The sequence below is a fragment of the Tupaia chinensis genome, unplaced genomic scaffold, assembly GCF_000334495.1.
Source record: "Tupaia chinensis unplaced genomic scaffold, TupChi_1.0 Scaffold000234_1, whole genome shotgun sequence".
Lineage (NCBI taxonomy): Eukaryota > Metazoa > Chordata > Mammalia > Scandentia > Tupaiidae > Tupaia > Tupaia belangeri.
Genome location: NW_006159712.1, coordinates 3,123,282 through 3,130,555, shown reverse-complemented (window position 1 = coordinate 3,130,555; position 7,274 = coordinate 3,123,282).

The window sequence follows — 7,274 nt, the reverse complement described above, 5'->3', positions numbered from 1 at the left end:
GTGTGAGTTTAAGCCACTGGGTCCAGGACTTGAACCGCGGTCGACTACGTGGGAGTCCAGTGACATAGCCATTACGCTAACTGCTGGTCCCATGGAAAGCTGCTCATTAGAGGAAGAAGTCCCCTTTCCGACACAGCCTAGCATGACGAGCAGGCAGAGTGCAGCGCGGGCTGCTTCTTCCCTCCATGGCCTCTTCCTCACTTGCCTGAAAAACCTGTTATACTTATTTTTGTTTGTGAGCTCCAACTCATTCTTAAATATTCATTTCTAATTTTAGTTTTTCTGAGAAGCCTCCCCCCCCCATTTTATCCCTCTCTAACTTGCATTTCTGTTTACATACCCCACTCAACGCTCTTGAGGCTCTGCCACGGAGGGCATCTCTGTTTTCCGACCTGAAAGTCTCCTCACCCCAGCTGCAGTCAGAAGACTGAGGTCTTCCTAAGATGCCAACTAAATTCAACGAGGGGGAAATACTGGGTTTGGAAGTTGGGTGCGGGTTTAAATCCCACGTCAGAGATATATGCAGGTGTGGGGAATCTGGGAGTCGAGGAGGCCAGTAGTTGGAACCTGACCAGTAGTTGGAACCTTTCCTGAGCCACAAAATGGCATGAAGGAAGCAAGCTGAAGGGCCGGCCGGTAGTGTGGCGTGGTGGCTGGGGCAGCTGGACTCGCACATGGCTGACCGTGGTTTGAGTCTGGACCTGATGGCTTGCTTTTTCTCTTTCCTCTCTCTCTCTGGGCAACTTCAAAAAACAAAACAAAACAAAACAAAACAAAAAACAAACAAAACAAGCAGCAAATTGAAACGGCGGCCTTCCGTGTCCCACTGGTCTTGCCTCGGGTGGTAGAATGGTGTGTGTGTTCAGAGTAGCCAGCAGGGTTACCGCTGCCACAGGTCTTATGGAGCCATAGGGGCATCGAGGCCACTGAGTGGCCCCTGACCGCGATGGGGAGCAGAGTAGTGGCCAGAGACCCTGTAGGCCTGGAAGAGACTTGGGTAGATAAGGCACTGGTGGTCTAGACAGCTGGGTGAGTACCAGGTCATCTTGGCAGCTAAACGGCAAGGAGCAGACATTTTTGTAGACTAAGCAATGCCTGGGGCCAGGTAGTACTATGGTGGTAACCCAACTGGACCCACATGGGGAAGGTCCCGGGTTCATGCCCCAGGACTCCTGCGGTTGGCTGAGTCTGAGGGGGTTCCACTCCATGAAGACCCTGTGGGGGTACCTGTCCCTCTTTTGCTAATGGAAGAGAGAAATAAACATTACAAATTACATTTAAAAAGGATCTGAGATGGAGTGTGAAGGGAAGTGGCAGCTGCTGAACTGGATGAGGTTGAGATTTAGTTTTTCTCCTTCTCAATCCCACTCTGCAAAAAGCTAGAATGCCCACACGTGTCCTCTTGGAGGAAGTGGGACTCCACCCTGCCCTGGTCCCTCTCAAACTGCACACAGGGGCTGTGTGCTGCAGGAAAGTACTGTGGCACGGAATGTTTCAGGAAGCTTCCTCTTCTAGGAGTTTAGAAGCGGTGTCCCGGAAATCACCCAGCTTCTCCCCAGCCCCATGTGCGGGGGAAGCCCTCTGCCCCCTCACGGGGCTGCATCACTGCCAGGCTCCTGGCCTTCCTCCACCACACGACCCTGCTTCCCAGCAGGATGGGGCCTCAGAAAGGCAACATGCATTTTTAGCATTTAAATTTAGCAACAATTATAGCATTTCATTTTTAGCATTTAAATTTAGGCTGAGAACCCTAAATTAAACAAAAACAAAACAAAAACCTCTCTGGAGGTTAAGGCGGCTGGATCCCACATGGCTGCCTTTGCGGTTTGAGTTCTGGACCTGGTGGCTTGAAAAATCATGCTGGGATGGGACCAGCAGATGGCGTAATGGCTACGTCGCTGGACTCCCATGTAGTTGACCGCAGTTGACCGCAGTTCAAGTCCCGGACGTGGTGACTTGAACTCATGCTGGGCGTGTGTGTGAGTGCGTGCCCAAGATCCCAAGAGGAGAATGGGGGAGAAGGGATTGCAATGTGGCCATCTCCCCTGGAGGGTGATTTCTTGCTTTCCATCTCTCTGTCTCTCTCTGTCTTTCTGGTGAGCGCAGGAGCCCAATAGCAAGAACCTCTCCAAAAGAAAGAAAAAGAAAATCACGCTGGGTGTGTGTGCTTGTCTGCCCAAAAAATCCTAAGAGGAGAAGGGATTGCAGAGTGGCCATCCCTTCTGTGGGGTGATTTCTCACTCTCTCTGGCCAGCATGTGCCCTCTAGCAAACCATGAACAACCCACTTCTTCCCCTTCCCCACCGACCTGCATTACTCTTGGCTGCATTTTCTGCTCCTGCACTAGGTAAGGCCTCTCCCTTTGGAAACATGATCTGTCAGAGAAAAGAGCCAGGACTGAGCTGTTTCCAAGAAGCAGAACATTCTTTGCCTGGGGGTGGGGTGGGCCAAGGGGCCAGCTCAGGGCACACTTCCTCAGCCCAGGCTCCCAGGGCATCCGTGGGGCCCAAGGCTTTGGGCTAGGAAAGAAAGTTCACTTTGAATAGGGGCTGTCCTGGGGCATCTCCGCAGGCTCTTGGGAAAACTCCTTTAGATACCAGAGACAGTGTGGGAGGAGGGTGGGAAATGGCAGAGGGTGAGCAGCAGGGACTCAAGGCGGGCCGGCCAAACAAAATATATAAGAAACAAGAAATGGAAAATTATTGGTTGATGATAACATGTATGGAAATATCCTTGACTGAGCCAATATACAGTGTATTCTGGATGGAAAATCTTATTTTGTATACTGTATTGAAGTGCAGTGAATGAATGCAAATAAAGTAAAAACAAACAACTCCATTTTAGCTGCAGGATTTCCTTCCTCCTGCCCTTCCCTCCCCGTTTTCCTTTCCTCTTTTTAACGGAGGCGAAGTTCATGTTCGCGGAGTTTCTAACTTACCACGTTAAAGCACACCATTCAGTGTCATCAGTCCACTCACAACATCTTGCAGTGTCGCTTCTGCCTCTTCTTCCCTCCTGGGTCCCCAGCTCCTGGCACCTCCAGTCTGCTGCCTGCCTTTATGCATTTACTCCTTTTGGACATTTCATATAAATGGGATGTTTTAGGGGCCGGCAGTCCCAGACCTGGAGGTTTGCTTCTTTACTTTCCCTCTGCCTGTCTCTCTCTGGTCAAATTAAAAAATAATAATAAATAAAATTCAATAATTAAAAAAGGGATCACTCAATATGTGGCCTTTGTGTCTGGCTTTTTTCTCATCCCTTTGGGACCCTTCAGCTCTATCTTCTCTCCAAAACTCTGAGGCCCACCAAGTGGGTTCTCGGACACTTCCTGACTCCGTTTCCCAGGAATTAGGCCAGAGAAAGAGAGGAAACGAGGCCAGAGGGCTTGGGCTGGGAGTTAAATCGGCTTAGGGGAAGAAACCCAGCGGTTTCTGATCAGTCCCAGGCTCTGAATTCAGTCTGAGGCCAATAATCTCAGGCCACCAGGTCTTAGGTCCTGCAGCTGGGCCTGCTGCAGCCGGCCGCGTGGAGGAAGGCTGGCCCTGACTGGAAACGGATGCTCTGTGCCCACCAAGGGAGGGTGGAGTTGGGAACTCATGTAGCCCTCCTGAGCCTGCTGTGTAGCTGGGTTTTCATGAAGCCATGTTTAGCATCAGGCAGAGAAGCGTGGAGAAACAACCACAGGATCAAGTTGCCCCTTCAATTCCAAGCGGCCACACCTGGCTGTGAGAGCCTGCGCCCTCTGTAGGCCTGGTCAGGTGCTTTTTGGTCCAATTGAGGCAGGATTTGAAGCTTCAGTGGAGGACAGCAGATGGCATAATGGCTGTGTCACTGGATTCCCATGTTAGTCTACCATGGTTCGAGTCCCAGACCCGGTGGCTTAAGCTCATGCCAGGCATGTATGTGCCCAAGATTCTGAGAGGAGAATGTCCATACCTCCCCGGGGGTTGATTTCTTGCTTTCTGTCTCCTTCTGTCTTTTTGGTGAGCACACATGTCCTATAGCAAAATCCTCTCCCCGCCCCCACCTCCCCCAAAAATGAACAAGAAACTTGAGGAAATTGTAGGAAGAGGCTTCTCTAATTCTTTGTGTGTCTTTCTGTGTCAAACAGCTGCTGGTGACACTGTTGGCTCTTTGGTTCCTCTTTTTTTTAGAGGTTTTTGCTCCAGGGTGCATGCACTCGCCAGAAAGACGAGAGAGACAAGAGGTAGAAAGTGAGAAATCACCCCCCAAGGGGGATGGCCATGCCGCAATCCCTTCTCCATTCTCCTCTTGGGATCTTGGGCACGCACGTACACGTGCCCAGTGTGAATTTAAGCCACCGGGTCTGGGACTCGAAACACAGTCAACGACATGGGAGTCCAACGACATAGTCATTATGCTAACTGCTGGTCCCTTTGGTTTCTCTTTCTGACTTCAACAATTTTTCGGTGTAGCTAAATGCCTAACCCCTCTGTTTCCCAGGAGGGCAAATGGTCAGATTACAGAATGTATTTATTTGACAGGATCCCTCTGACTCGTTTATGTAGGATGTGTTTATTGACTCTGCTTTCTGACATTATCTGTGTACGTGCAATTCCATGGGCAAGTCACTTCACTTTCGGAGGCCTCTGCTTCCTCAGGTGTAAATGAAGACGTTCGATTATGCAGAGGGTTGAAGGGGATGGGACTTCCACCCTCCGGAACCAGGAGGGTAAGTGTCTGTTGTTCAAAGCCAGTTAATAGCACTTCCTGCAGCTGTGGAGGCGAATCCAAGTTAGGTTGATTAGAAGGGGGTTAATCCGTGGCCTTACAGCGCTTAAGAGTTCTAACAAAGTGTATCCACACAAATTTACTCCCCACAGTGAGCTCTTGCTTGATACTTTTCTGGGCTGCAAGTAGATTTGCTTTATTTAAAAAATTTCTCTATTTATGCCATATCATGTCCATACTCAGGCAAGAGTGACAGTGAGAGACAGAGACAGGCACCTTCCATGGGGTCTGGTCACTTGCTAAACCCCTTCCTCCATCCTCCAGACCAACGGGTCTTGGGCACTCACGCATATGCCCATCATGTTTCTGGCTCACAGGGCTGGGGATTTGAACTTTGGTCATCATGTGGGATCTGACTTCTTTTTTATTTTTAGAGATTTTTGCTATAGGGTGTATACACTCATTGGAGAGATAGAGAGACAGAAAGCAAGAGATCACCCCTCGGGGGGATGGCCTCATTACAGTCCCTTCTCTTGCATTCTCATCTCAGGATTTTGGACACACATGCACACGTGCCTAGCATGTTTCGAGCCTCTGGGACTGCCTCTGCAGTCGGTCGGGTGGGAGTCCAGCACCTTAACCACTATGCCACAAGCTGGCCCCAGGATCTGGCTTCTCTTGAGCGCATATTACCAATGCACCATGCAGTTGGCCATTGCAAGCAGATTTGATCAGCTCCTTTGTTCTTTTGCAGATGATGTATCCTCTGGCTTTTCACGTCGACAGCAGCATTAGGACTCTGATGCTGGAGCCTTTGGTCTAGTGCAGGAGAGGATATTGGTGATAAGGTGGCAGTGCCCTCACCCTGCCCCCAAGTCTATCCAAAGGTGGGGCAGCCTGGAGGAGTGGAAAAGCAAACACTTCTAAACTCAGAGGCAGGCTTCACTCCCTGCTCCGCAGTCTGCTAGCTCTGGAACCCTGAGCAGTCAGTCTCGCTTCTCTAAGACTTGGGTTGCTTACAACATGGGTAACAACCCCTACCTTGCAGAATTTGTGGGAGGATTGGGGATAAATGTGCAAACCATCTGGCACATGTCAGTCACTGTGAGAGAGCCGTTCCTATTCTTTCCCCCAATGGTTGCATTGGCTTTACTCCAGATCTTACACAAGGCCTGGTTTCAGTCTCCCGATTAATTAGCTCGTCAGCTTTCCTTAATCCCATGGGCTCCGGTATCTTGCACAAGACGCCCTGTTCGTGGGAAAGCATCCAGTTACAGACATTCATCAAGCGCTCGTTATGTGCAAATCGTGGCGTCGTGGAAAGGATGTGGGCATTGGGCTGGGTCCAACCTGTTCAAATCACCTCTCCGCCAGTTCCTTGCTCTGCGATTCAGGACCTTCCCCTTCCCGGGGTGAGTGGCGTGAACGCGGCCCGCTGGCAGCTTGGCTGTGATCTCATAGGAGAGGGGGATCAAGAGCGTGCACTGGATGGATGTTGGGGCTTTCACCCTCTCATTCTGTGAATTCACCTTCTTACCTCAGACCAGACACTCTTCCACTTCTCCAAAGGCTGCTCTCCCCCCCAGCAGTCACCACCAAAGGAGATGGAAGATGAAATCATTTTCAAAACAAGGTCACTGGAAAGGCGTCACCCTGGTACACACTCGAAAGCTGAGTGAATCCCTCTTCAGCTAGTTACATTTTACTCTATGACCCAGAGCAGGAGTTCGCAGCTCTTCACTCTCACTCCCTTCCTTCCTTCGGTGCAGGTAAAGAAATTCATTTTAGGCTACAGTTTAAAATGTGTTTATTAATTAGTTAGTTAGTTTTAGGTTTTTGCTATAGGGTGTTGCACCTGCCAGAGAGACAGAGAGAGAGAGTGAGAAGAGAAGTGAGAAATGACCCTCTAGAGTGGTTGGTCACAGTGCAATCCTTTTCCCTCCATGCCCCTCCTGGGATTTGGGGCACACGTACACACACGCCCGGCATGAGTGTCAAGCTGCCAGGGACCGAACTCGAACCATGGTTGGCCATATGGGAGTCCAGGGCCTTAACCATGCCACCTGCTGGTCCCCTTATTATTTAATTTTTAAGGCTGTGCTGTGACTCTCCCGCCTCAGCTTCCCAAGTTGCTGAGATTAAGGTGCCTACCGGGGTGCCAGGCTTTAGGTTAGACTGGGGATTGAACTCTGGTCTCCCGTGCAGTCCTGGCCTGCACAGCATGGCATCTTAGCAGTGCACACCACTGCTAAGTGGTGGGGTCTTAAATTAAATGGTTATTTCCAAATGTAAATAGCATTTTGAATCCAATGAAGAAAGTTTCACAGATTTTCAAGAATGTTAATAAGAAACAGTGTTATATTTTAGTTGCCAAAGTGATAGCGTTTATATTTATCACTTGCATTTATTTGGTGTGCTGGAATCTACAAAGTAAATTCTCTGGCCTTATCTCATCATATCAATATTGAATTATAGTTTCTAAATAATTAGCTATCGTGGGTAGTTATCATTTGTCACTTTTGCCAATCATTTTTTTTTTTTTTTGGAGAGGTTTTTCACTATAGGGCGCGTGCGCTCGCCAG